We start from the raw sequence: 13,877 nt of genomic DNA on the forward strand, positions 1-13,877 counted from the left end.
AGAAATAGAACTTCTTAAAACAAAATTAAATAGTACAAAACATTAAGTTTTTTTTTTTAGCTAGAACTTAAAAGTGTGTTGCTACATAAATTATGTATATATTATATATATATATAAACCATATAAATTTATTCATATGTTATTACTTCTCAAAAGGTAAAAGTTATTATTTTTTTTTTTTCGTTATTTGTTGCTACATAAATTACCTTAAGCATTTTATTAATATTGTTATTACTTCTGTTAATATTATTATTTGTTTTTGTTACTGTTATTTTCAAATCATTATAAATAATTAAAATGAAGTTCCTAAATCATAACTTTAATTTCTATTTACTTACCATATAACTGTTCAACCTCACTGTAAATTGGCAAAGTGGTCCCTGATCAACCGATCTCTTTCTTGCCTACCTCTTGTATTTCCTGGCAAATCGAAAAAGTCTGACATGTCCTCTGACATTTTCATCATAGTTGTCTTCACACAAATCATTTGGAACTTCATCATGCATATCAATACAGATATTATGCAAAACAGCACATGCCACTATTATTGCTTGGGTGTTACTCAAATTAACTGTAATTCCTTTGCTGAGTACTGGAAATCTTCGTTTTAAAACTCCAAAACATCTATAATATTGTAATAAATAACATTAATTTCTTACCCATGATAAAAAAAAACATTGGTTAGATACAACAGGTACATATGATAATCACAAATTACATTTAAATCTATCCCACCATCTTCAACCAAGTAATATTTACCTTTCAATAACATTTCTAGTCCTGATGTGACTTTCATTGTACAACTGCTCATTTTGTGTCCTAGGGGTCAGCAGAGGAGTCATAAGGTAGGGCTTCACTTCATACCCACCGTCACCTAAGAGATAACCTTTTATGAGTCCTGTTTCAAATTTATTTTTTATTAAAGAATTGTCAAAAATGGTTTGATCATGGCATGACCCTGGCCATCGAGCAACTATGTTTATAATTTTCAGCCATGGATTACAAATGCATTGGACATTAATAGAAAAAAAACCTTTCCTATTTCTGAAGGTTTCCCCATTATCTCCACCTATAAAAGTTACATTGAATCATAGTTGCATAAAAAGGAATATAGTTGGTGGCAGTAGTATTATATTTTATTTATACCTGGTGACTGAATTTTTATATGGGTACAGTCTATAGCTCCTATTACTCTGGGAAATCTACTTCTGCTGTAAAACCCAGTAACTACTCTTTTTGTATCAACATCATTCATTGGGAACGACATGAATTTTTGTTTTTGCTTTGCTATGGCTCTACATGTTTGGTGAATGTAACGACAGGCTGATGATTCACTAACTCCAACAAAGTCAGAAATAGCTAACAAAAAAGAACCTGTAGCAAGATACCTGAGTACCATGTACAGCTTACAAGGTGCCAATATTGCTCTGTTCTGAAACAAAATATAGTAATACCGTAGGTAGAAGAAAAAATCACAGCAAAAACAACTTTTACATAGAGTTGAAGGATTTTCATATTGTTGGTTATTCGACGACAACAACAATATCTTTAATAAATAAGATAAAAACTTTAAAATAATTAGTTATTATTACATATTATATTGATCTCATTGACGACTGATTAAGCTGACCTTACAAGATAGTTGGTATACAAGTTAGGACATCCTGTCATCATAGCAGTATTATAAATTGTCAGTTAATCCCCGTCCATCCGACCCATAGTTAAAAAAAAAAGTTACACACCTTGATACTCCTATGCACATCCACACTTTAATGTAATATAACAATAGATGTTGTTGTCTCCAACAGTATCACTGTTTTTCATGCAACAACTGTTTCAAATTGTATTAAAAGCTACTTACCTTTGAGAAGGAGGTGATATTTCATTTTCTATCAATCTCAAGACCATACTAAACGTAGCTTTTGAAATACGAAATCGATTTATAAAATCATGATCGTCATACAGTTCACAATAGTTGACTCTTTCATAAAATATCCGAGGTCGACGTTGCATATCAATAATCTCTTCATCATCGTCATCGTTATCGTATAGTATTCGACGATACATTCTATTTATTTGAACTCTTGTTTTAAAAATGCCCTATGTAGAAACTATGAAAACGTTGAAGTAAAAAATCCGAAGAAAAAAAACGCGCCAAACTTATAAAATTCTACATGTTATCTACATGATTACAATATTATTATCATAATATAAACAATCCCTCCCACGACAACGCGGCTGATATCGTGGTCGTAACTTGGAGTTAGGTCATTATTACCTAGAATAATCGAGGGTTAAAATCTGGGAGTAAAGATTTTCATTAACTTGAAGTTATCACTTAACTCTAGATGGTGAAATTACATTTTTGCGCTAACTCCGAGTTATCGATAACTCGCTTTTTAACTCTTAGTGGTGAAACCGGGCCTTACAGTTGTCTTTCTTTATCTAACCGTTAAACCGCGTCTCCGTGTCAGCCGCGTCCAGCGACAATGTGACTAGCGAGTTGCGACTAAATAAATGTTGCCTGCCCCTGCGTACTTTTTGTTTTCTGCGTGCTATACGACGGTACAGACATACGTTGATTGTCGATAACTCGTGTCTCGTACTCTCGTATTGTATTGATTTACGTCTCGCCATTTTTATTTTACATCGTATACTATATAACTACGTGTACTTTTGTATCTTTTTTTTTGATTTTTTTGATGGTCTTTTGTGATATTGATTAGGTATCGCCACTGACGCCATTCGCCGATATTGAAGACAAGTACGTTTTACTTTTATCATTATGTGTTCCGTCACCATTGCCGTGACTTAGTATTTTGATTTATTTTTAGGTGGAAACATTGTCTTTATTAGCTATTGCTAATTGCACGAATACAAGACAAGTAGTACCTACGTCTATAACAGGTGATATACAACTTTATTTTTGTTATTATAGGTAATGTATTACTACATACTGTAAGAACATATTCCGGGGTAGGTCATACTTATCATATAATAGATATTTAAAGATATTATTATTTATATGATATTGTAGGTATCTAGTTTGTATTTTTTCCTTTTAAGCATATTCTAAATATAAAAATGAGTGAAAGTGAGAGAACAAAAAGAAGAAAAATCAGGGAAGAAACAAATGTCCTTAACAGTGTATATTTTCATTCCGGTTCCAATTTCAAACATGATGTATGTATAAGTAATAAAGTTAGTGCTATGAATCAAATAAAACCACAGTTAGAGACAAATTTTACTCCTTGTAGCAGTGTAGTTAAAATGTGTGAACCTAGTGCTTTATTTTCATCAAATGTTTCGACTCATCTAGAACAATTAGCTTCTTTAAGTTCTCCTATAAATTCAATACTAGTTACTCCATCTCATGCTTCTAACAATACTCCAGATTTTTCTATTAAACATTTTTTGGCAACATGATCAGTGCAATATAATATACTTCACAATGCTGTTAATGGTTTATTGAAAGGACTTAAGAAACATAATTGTTTTAACAATCTACCTGCTGACTAGGAATTTATTACAAACACCTTCTAGTGCTTCTAAACACATTCGCAAAGTTGAACCAGGACTCTATCATCATTTTTGATTAGCTAATGGCATTAAATTGAATTTACCTGTAAATGTTTTTGAAGTTAAAATTGCAGTAGGTATAGACGGATAACCAATTTCAAAAAGCAGTAGCAATCAGTTTTGGACGATTTTAGCTTACATTGAAATTGAGTCTCCATTGCCAAAAAATGTATTTTTAGTAGGTCTTTATTATGGCACAGAAAAACCACATTGTAGCAATGATTTTCTGTTAGATTTTGTTTTAGAAGCTACTGAACTTTCAACTAATGGCATAATGGTAAATTCTGTTAAAATTAATGTTTTTTGTTGCGATTCCCCTGCTAAAAGTTTTATCATAAAAGTCAAAGGGCATAGTGGGTTTTCTTCTTGTACTCACTGTAAAATTGAAGAAGAATACTTAGACCATAGAGTTTGTTTCCCTTATACACGAGTTAACTCTTCTGGTAGAGATCATATTTCTTATGTTAATACTTCGGATGAAAATTTTCATTTGAATAATACAATTTCAGATTTAGCAAAGTTGCCCAATTTTGATGCTGTTATTTCATTTAGCCTTGATTATTTACACCTTGTTAATATCGGTGTAATGAAGAAATTGTTAATGCTTCGGGTTAATAAGGGTCCACTAAGTACACGTATTGGGCTAAACAAATAAATGAATTATCTAAATCCATTTTAAAACTAAATTCCTGCATAACATCTGATTTTGTTAGGAAAGGAAGAAGTTTACAAGAACTTTCTAGGTGGAAGGCCATGGAGCATCGGTTTTTTTTTGTTATACACTGGACCAATTGTTTTAAAAAATATCATTACTGAAGCATGTTATACAAATTTTATGACACTTAATATTGCCATGCTTATTCTTCTGAGCCCAAATTTAAGTTTTCTTGTTGATTTTGCAAAGCAGTTACTAGATTTCTTTGTTATGAATTTTCAAAACATTTATGGTCCTCAATTTGTATCGCATAACGTTCATGGGCTACTCCATATTTGTGATGATTATTTAAGGTATGGTCTCTTAGATAACTGTTCTACATTTCCTTTTGAAAACTTCATGAAAGAGCTCAAGTCGTTTTTGAGAAAACATGATAAACCCTTACAGCAGGTTATTAATAGGTATAATGAAAAATATTTTATCAATTTGAACAATGCTAACGAAGATAAAATTACACAACTGGTAGTAGAAAAACCTGTACTAAAAAATCAACATACTAATGGCCCATTACCAGAACCTTTAAATGGTCTTCAATTTTATACTCTTTTATACAAAACTATAAAAATTAAAACTCAAGAAGAAAAAAATAGTTATATTTTAACCAAAAACAAAGATATTGTTCGATGTTCAAATTTTTGTTTAAGAGATGATGGTATTGTATTAATAATTGGCCAACAGTTTAAAATAAAATTAGCATTTTATGAAAGCCCTATCAACTTAACACTATTAGATATTTTTGTTGTACAAAAACTGTCTAAAAAAATTAAATGTTGGACTGAACATGACATAAAAAAAAAAATTATGTTGTTTGTTTATGATAACAAATACATACCCATGCCAGTAATACATACTGACATATAATTTAAAACTAATTTTTTTATTTGTTTATATTTATTATTTAAATTTAAGGTTCTGTTACGCTGACATTTGCTTTCTCTTTTTATCTTGTGTATTATTTAAGATTAAGGCTCTGGTTTCGTTTGGAAATTTGGTGCAAGGGACCTTTTCTGGGTAATGGTCGAATAATTTTTTTAATTTTATAACTTTTTATCAAGTTAAGCATATTTTAATTTAACTTAATATCTTGAATAACTATTAGTAAATTTGTCCCAAACTAAGCCAGAGCCTTGCAATTTTGTAAGTATGGAATATGTTTGTCTATCTCTCTATTACAAACAAAACAGGCTTATACTGCCTTTATTTGTTTACTACAAATGTTAGCCAATTTTAGTGGGATACACATTACATATTAATTATAATATTAAAGCATTGTTAAATTGTAGAAATAAGTTTATAAATATTGTTAAATAATAATTCAGTTTTTTATTATTATAATATATTATAATTGATAATGTTTGGCTGGAATATTGTAAATTTCACTGAAGATAACACGGTCTCGGTTGTACCTGATACATGGCTAAAAAAAAATATTTGTGCTTGGCCAAAAAATCAAAAAAATTCTCAAAAGATAATTGAGTCGAATAAAGCCAAATATAAATGATTTTTATTTTTATAATGTTCAAAAAATGTCTGGAAAAACATATAGTGAGTGATACATAATATAAGGCCTTTTTTATATTCAAAAAAAATCTGTATTACTAAGTAATAACTAATTACATTATATATTTAATATTTATTCTATAGCTTCTTTAGATAAAGCTAAATCAAAATTACCTAAAGCGATGATAAAATCAGATGTATCATCTACTGATGATGACTATTTTAATGGTACACCTAAATATAATTTAAAACGCAGTGCATCTCCTAAAAATAGTCAACCTAAAATCATGAAATTAAATTCCGAACATCAGCATGAAATTTCAAGTTGCCCACCTCAGTATAACCCCATAAAAGGTACTGCAACGTGCTCTGATGTCTCATATATTAAATATAATATACATATGCATCGAAACGTAGATAATAAATGACCAAATCCAAAATAGGGAATATTTCTTACAACTCACTAACGAGTTCGTTAAAATAAATATGATCAGTAATTTTAGGCGTAGAAGTGAAAGGCGAAAACTAATCAGAAAACTTAAAAACAGCGGAGTAACTTTTCTTAGAAACGCTGGCCGCATCGATAATATTATACAGCGGTATCGCTCATGAGCACATACAGCATCATTGCACGTACGCGTATAATTTGACAGGAAATCATCGACATATGATTAACACACTGCGTCGCTCAGATAACGCAAAGCGTGGGAAGAAGCAGATGCAGGTGACGCTGACCAGCAGGGATCTGCCGGTATCACGGGGGTCTATGGACGATATATAATGGGGTCCAGATTAGGCACATTTCAGACGTGATCCACCAGAGTTAGAGCAAGCACCTTCACGTCACCCAGATCAATAGTTTTGTCATTTGGACTTAGAATAGTTTTCACTAGTTTAATTTATTTAATTTATTGGACTTAGAATAATTTTCAATAAAAAAAAACACTGAGAAAATATTTCAACAGTCTTCATTTTTTACAACAACCCATCCGATACTACATCATTCTACTGTTTGTACGTGGCACGTTACAGTACTTAAGGAAGCATACTTAATACTTTTATTTGTTATATTATTATTAGTATTCAAGTAATAATTTTTATTATTTTAGATGGTACTGTTGATCAAGACGTACTTTTTCTCAATCTATTAATCATATTTCCAAAGATTCAGATAGTGACATTCAAACATTGGTAGTTTTGATGATTCCGATCAAGATCCAACATGGACAAAAAAACAACAAAAAAATTTAGAACAGGATTTTGGTAATACTTATCATGTCAATAACATCAACAAAAATACCTACATTCTATATACTGTATTTTTTACAATACATAAAATACTTTTTATCTTGAATTGTATTATATTTAAAACTGAAAACTTAAAAAATAGTTTATATTTGTACCTTTATTTAGTAAAGTTTTAATGAATTTTTGATTATACATCTCCATTGAAAATGATTCCAATTAAATCTATTCCAAGTCCTGATTTTATTATGACGTCACCCAGTGGACCGTGGAGAGTAAGCTCTCAGAATAACAAAAAAAGTCACAAAAACAATACTTCTGATAAATCAAAAACTACTAACGAATTACATTTAACAGAATTTAATAATAAGAATTCAACAGTTAATGACAATTCTGTCAAACGCCAACTACAATATCCAGTTGAAAACCAAAACATGATATCGGGTAACTTAATAGTTTTTGTTATTTACTAGCCATTAATAACAATGTGCATATAATAATATGTTTTTAATATAAATTTATAATAAGTCCCCTTACAGTATAATAGTGGTGTCAAAGTTTGAATGTCATTAAGTAGATTACTGTAATGAGTGTATTATATTATAATTCAATGATATTATACATATAGGATTAAAAATGATTCTGAGCGAATATTTATTATGGTTATGGCGATAACAGTGTGGTGTTGAAGCTCGTTTTTGTTTTTTTTGTTAACCAATTGTGTTGCCATCTTTACTCGCCTGATTCGTGCTCAACTGGATTGTCTTTTGTTTATTTTCTCGTGTTCGTGTTTGCGGATCCGTTCGTGTTTCAACTTCGCTTCTGGAACTCATTCTTACACGGCAACTTTCTGGTCTCACGTAAGCTTATCATCTATTACTTCATCTGCTTGTAGCTATCGATCAGCTGTTTCGGCATTCGTTGATCACTACGTAGTTATAAGGTACGCCTTGCCACATCTGACGTCACAACTTCATTCCTTAAGCCTATCTCCTTAATATAATATTTCACCTTTCGCTTTGCTGTAGTTTTGATTGTATCTCTCTATTATAAAGAGTGCTGGTAAGTGTACGGCTGCATTCCAACAATGAGCGCATCTAAACAAAATATCATTTCTCCAGCTGCACCTATTATTAATCGTACTCTTAGGAGTAAAGCTAATTCAAAAAGCTCAGAAAATTCTATTTCTACTAATGACCTTATGTCAACACTCCAATCTTTCCGGACTGAATTCTTAGAATCTACCAAATCACAATCCAAAGTGCAGATATCACAGTTCAATGAACTTAAAAGTGATATTCAGAAGCTTTCTTCTCTCATCACCGAGCTCAAGGCTGAAAACACTCAACTTAAGGATGAGATTAACATCCTCAAAAATAAAGTTGAGATCCTTGAAAGCCCTGAGTCGGTGGTTCATTCTAATTCATCGCTTTCTCAAATGCTTCAAGAAGTCTCTGAGAAAGAACTTTGTGCTCACAATGTTTTGGTATACGGCTTATCGGAATCATCTTCTACGTCTGCTCCTCAACGAATTAGTGACGATAAAATAGCATTGGATAATACTCTTGAACAGTATAACAGTATCATTCCTAAATCCACCTTGAAGCTTGTCCGTCTTGGAAAAGTGCGTCAAGATCATACTCGCCCTTTGAAAATTATCTTTCAATCCAAAGATGAACCAATCAACTTCATACGCGACTTCACTGATGCTAAACTTGGTGGAGCTATGTTTCCAACTAATTTCCGGATTGTCAGGGATAAAACTGTCTATGAACGTGGTTTACTCGGTCTTGTCATTCCGAACTTGATCGCAGGGCTAAATCTGGTGAGGTTGGTCTGCGGATACGATATGTCAATGGTGTGCCAAAAATTATACAAGATAATTAAAAAAACCGGGTCCCTGGAAGCGGATCCAATCATCAACCTCAACCCTAAGTCAAGTATCTTCTTATTGCATGTTTAATCATAATTTTCTTAATGTTAAATGTATTTTTTGCCGTAATGCTAAATCAACTTTTAATTCGGTTCTATCCGATCTTAATAATTTAAAATATAGGGTTACCTCAGGGCAACACCTTGTTAACCGTGAACCTGTGTCGCAATTATCAAATAATATTTTGTCTATTCATTACCAGAATGTACGTGGCCTACGCACGAAATTGTCTAACCTTCATACTAACTTTGTTCTATCCACACACGATGTATATATATTAACCGAAACATGGCTTTCCAAAGAAATATCCGATGCTGAGCTGGGGCTTGATGGGTATGTAACTTTTAGATGCGATAGGAATATTAATGCTAGTTCTAGTTTACGTGGTGGTGGTACATTAATTGCTGTACATGCTAAGTTCAGACCTACTATAGTTTCTTCTCCGGCTCTTAATGTTGAACAAGTATTTGTACGCATTTCCCTCCCTGGCGGTGCTTCTGTACTCTTAGCAGGCATTTATTTGCCTCCTTGTTCTGATGTGTCTAGATATGAGAACCATAGCAATGCAATGGATCATGTATGGGAATCCTATCAATTTGATTTTGGTATTGTATGTGGTGATTTTAATTTACCTAATATTAGATGGTCTAATAGGGCCTCTGGCCTTGAATATGATGGTTCTGTTACTGATAAAGTTCGTCAGATCGGTGATCAATACGGAGCCTTTCACTTTGAACAAAAAAATAATGTCCCTAATATATCTAACTCTTTCCTTGACTTAGTTTTTACAAATAACAAATTTGTCAAAGTTGAGGAATCATCTGAGCCTCTCTTACCTTGTGATATGTATCATCCAGCGCTTACTATATCCTGCACATGTCCCTTAGATATCCCTGTCCTTAATAATAGTCATTCTTTTCACGATTTCAAACATAGTAACTACGTTAAGGCAAACGATGATTTACGCAATATTAACTGGGCTCATCATTTATCGTCGTTAACGACAGAGCAGTCAGCTAAGTTCTTACAGAACTCACTTCTGCATGTCATTGATCACTGTGTACCTTTGCTCACTTTTCGTAACTCATCCTTTCCACCCTGGGGAACTAAGAGCCTCAAGGATCTTTTGGTCAAAAAGAAACAGGCCCATAAAATTTTTAAAACATTTGGTGGATTTAATAATTACCGTTGTTTCTCTCTTTTACGTGCTCAATGTAAATTTGTTTCAAAAAAGTTGTACAGATCCTATACGTGTAAAATGCAAGAGCAGTTGTGTAACAATCCACGCTCGTTTTGGGACTATGCCCGTAAGGCTCAAGGTAGTCAGAATATTCCGGAGAAAGTTCATCTCGATAGCATAAGTGCCTCCGGTGATCAAGTTTCTGATCTGCTCGCTTCTTATTTTTCCTCGGTTTATGTTAAACCTAGGGTGATATCTGATGCTCAGTTGAACTTGATAACTACAGAGCAATTTTCGTTTCTCCTATCCTCAATAACAATTACCCCTGACGAGGTGTCTGCTGCTTTTGAATCACTTGCTACTACTCGGGGTTCCGGACCTGATGGTATTTTAGCCATCTTTTTGTATCGTTGTAGAAACCATCTCATTTTGCCGATCTGTGTGATATTTAACAAATCCCTAGCAGAAGGAATCTTCCCCTCCGTTTGGAAATGTAGCCGTGTTACACCTATTCTAAAATCGGGGGACCCTACTGATGTCTGAAATATCGGCCTATTTCTGGTCTACCATTCTTAGGCAAAATGTTTGAATCGATTGTTCTGAAGCGTATCCAACGTCCACTCTTGTCAACCATCTCGGTTGACCAACACGGATTTTTTCCTGGTCGGTCAACATCTACCAGTGCAATTGATTTTGTATCTCTTGTACATGTTGCTTTTTCAGCTAGGCGGCAAGTTGACGTTGTTTGCACAGACTTCTCAAAAGCTTTCGACTCGATTGATCATAATGCACTGATATATGTCTTGGATCGGTTGACTAATATCTTCTTGAACCGATAAAAATGTATTGGAAGACATACATGGGATATCCAGTGTTGCATATAATTCTGATAATTGACTATAGCCAATACCAATAGCAATAGTGCCGCTTACTGCTGATTGATTGATTGGCATATAAGTATCGGGTTTTTGTTTTTCCGATTCAATGTATGATGTAGTGTTACACATTTTACAAATAAATTTAAATACTGTTCTAAATCCAAACTGTGTTTCATTTATTAAAGTCATATCTAAAAACGAACAACCCATATAATTTACGTGGACGGTATTCTGGATCTGATTGAAAATATGATACACGTCTACTACTCGTCGTCCTTTAAACAAGTTTTCAGAAGTTGTACTAATAAATTATAAAAAATAATTACTTAAATATACTAACCTGATCAATTATTTAAATTATATTTACCTATTATTAGTATGACTAGTATAACTGTCTACGTTTATAGTTGACGGTCCTTCAGTTATTGAAGATATTATTGTAGGTTCTATAGTGGATGGTACATTATCTCCACAACTAAATATACAAATCATTTTTAATATACAACACAGTAATTTATTTACCTATTTACGTGGTAAAATCTAGTTTTGAATTGTCAATCCTTAGCTATGAAAGTTAAACATTTTATAATTTTTTAAGTACAAAATCATTTTAGATTGAGCAATTTACGGACATTTTCAGTTTCCAATTTTTTAGATTCTGAACGAAATGATGAATGTATTGATTTTACAATGAGGTTTTTTTATTTTTTTTATTTTTGTGTCTGTCACCACGTTTTGGAGCAGTAAAAGTGCTTCGATTTTAAAAAGTGACACCTGTTTCTGGTAGGAAAGTGAATCTAGTTGGTACTTTGGGGGGTCAAAAGTAAAAAATTTCCAATAGTTTTCAAAAGCGTCAAAAACCCTAAAAAAGTAACAGAAAAACGGGAATTTTTTCGCAAAACCAGTTTTCGACCAAATCGATTTTTTTATATAGTTGTAAATCAAAAACTAATTACTGTAAAAACTTGAAATTTTCACCAAAGTTTTATATTAGTGTTACCTATATACAGTTAAATTTTCAAAAAAAAATTGGCTTTTTTGAGTTATTTATAGACAACTGAAATTTTCAAATTTTCTGAAAAATTTTTTTGAAGTGTCGATAAAATTTTTTTGGCGCAATCAAAATACTTGAAAATTTAATACAAAGTTCCTCATAAGTTCTTATAGTGATTAAAAAATTATAAGAATACACAGACACAAATAAAAATAAAAATAAAAACTTACGGATTTCTATAATCATTCTTACTACAAGTAATAAGCTCGTGACTTTCCACATTCGATATTTCCAAATCACTAAAAGTTGTATAAGTCCTGTTGGATGGTGTACTACTAATAATGAATGATATGTCACATTGTACACTAGACGAACGTAATGGTTCATTATCAACATTTCTATGTACAAAATAATTAATTAATTTTTATATTGATTATTATCTATTATATTTATATAATTATAAATTTAAAATTAATAGGTATAACCATACTTTAGCACAATATTAAAAATCTTATCTGGTACCTTATATCTGGTACTTCAAATGATATATTCGGGGATACATTAGCTTCCAAAGCAGACGACTCAATTACATCATCTTCATGTAAAACATGCTCTAAATGTTGGAATGGGGCAGCAGAACTGTTAAACGATTAATAAATAGATAATATAATATATACTTTAAGGTAGAACATAATTATGTAGTATAAAATAATTAGTTTATTACCAATCTGGTGTAAAAACAGATGTTGAAGTACTAGGAAGGGAATAATCAGCTCCTAAATGTGGGTAAAAATTGATGTTTCTAAAAAAAATAGTACCTATACTAGTAGGTATACGTCATAATATTATATAATTTAAAAAAATAGTTGTAATTACCTAATTGGTCTAATATTAGGTTGATTGTTCACTATTTCTCCATTAATCGAATTTTTAAATATTTTAAAACGATCTTTCATTATATTTCTTATTGATCTTTTTCTAGAAACAAACTGTGTTTTTTGGATTTCTATTTTCGGTGGGTCAGTAACGTCCAAGTTTGAAGCATAGTTGACCAAAATAGCATTATATTGATATTTTCCAGTTAACTTAAAGATACTTTTGTATAGATTTTCCGATGCGAAGTATTCAACTTGCACAATTGGTTTTTTAACACTAGGTAATAAATTCGTGCCTATCGCTTGCCACTCGATGCCATCTGACATTAATTTTGTTTGATTGTATTCTATAAAAATATACCACTAACCTGGCTGTGGCTCAAGTTTTGAACATTCAACAGCGCCCGATACTTTGTTCGGATTTTTAAGCATTTTTATTGCTTCTAGTAAATTAACTTTTAGACGATTAGTCAAAACATACAAATTGTGTGGTTGATTATTTGTTTTAAACATGTTTGTAACTTTGTAAGTATATAAATGTTTAAACAATAAATATTACAGATCAAAGTTAATAATATATTCACTGTAGCACATTTAAAATGTCACAAATTACTGATATCTACTTACATCATGCGTCCCGTATCAACTAAATAGACAAATTAAACTAGTACAAGACATTCGACGGACGTTTCCAGATATTGATAAATAAATCACATCAAATGTTAAAACAATTATTGTCATTGTAAGACATAGATAGGGTGTTGGACGACGCTGCGACCGTGGGATACACTGAATAAGTGTTTTTTTTGTATAAGACACAATACCTATAACGAAAATTATAGAGGACATTTTTTTTAACAATCGAAAGAAGCCCGATTTTCGATATTTTTATTAATTAGTTAAATAATTAACCGATATAAAGTAAAAAAAAATGTTAATTTACTATACGATATTAGACGGTTGGAATACGATATCAAA

At 31.6% G+C, this 13,877-nt stretch overlaps 1 pseudogene; it reads right to left on the bottom strand.

Annotated features, from left to right (window-relative positions):
- Positions 1-355: 355 nt before the first annotated feature.
- On the bottom strand, positions 356-2,067 carry LOC126553342 (putative nuclease HARBI1; annotated as a pseudogene).
- Positions 2,068-13,877: the final 11,810 nt, after the last annotated feature.

This window comes from Aphis gossypii, unplaced genomic scaffold (genome assembly GCF_020184175.1).
Source record: "Aphis gossypii isolate Hap1 unplaced genomic scaffold, ASM2018417v2 Contig00205, whole genome shotgun sequence".
NCBI lineage: Eukaryota > Metazoa > Arthropoda > Insecta > Hemiptera > Aphididae > Aphis > Aphis gossypii.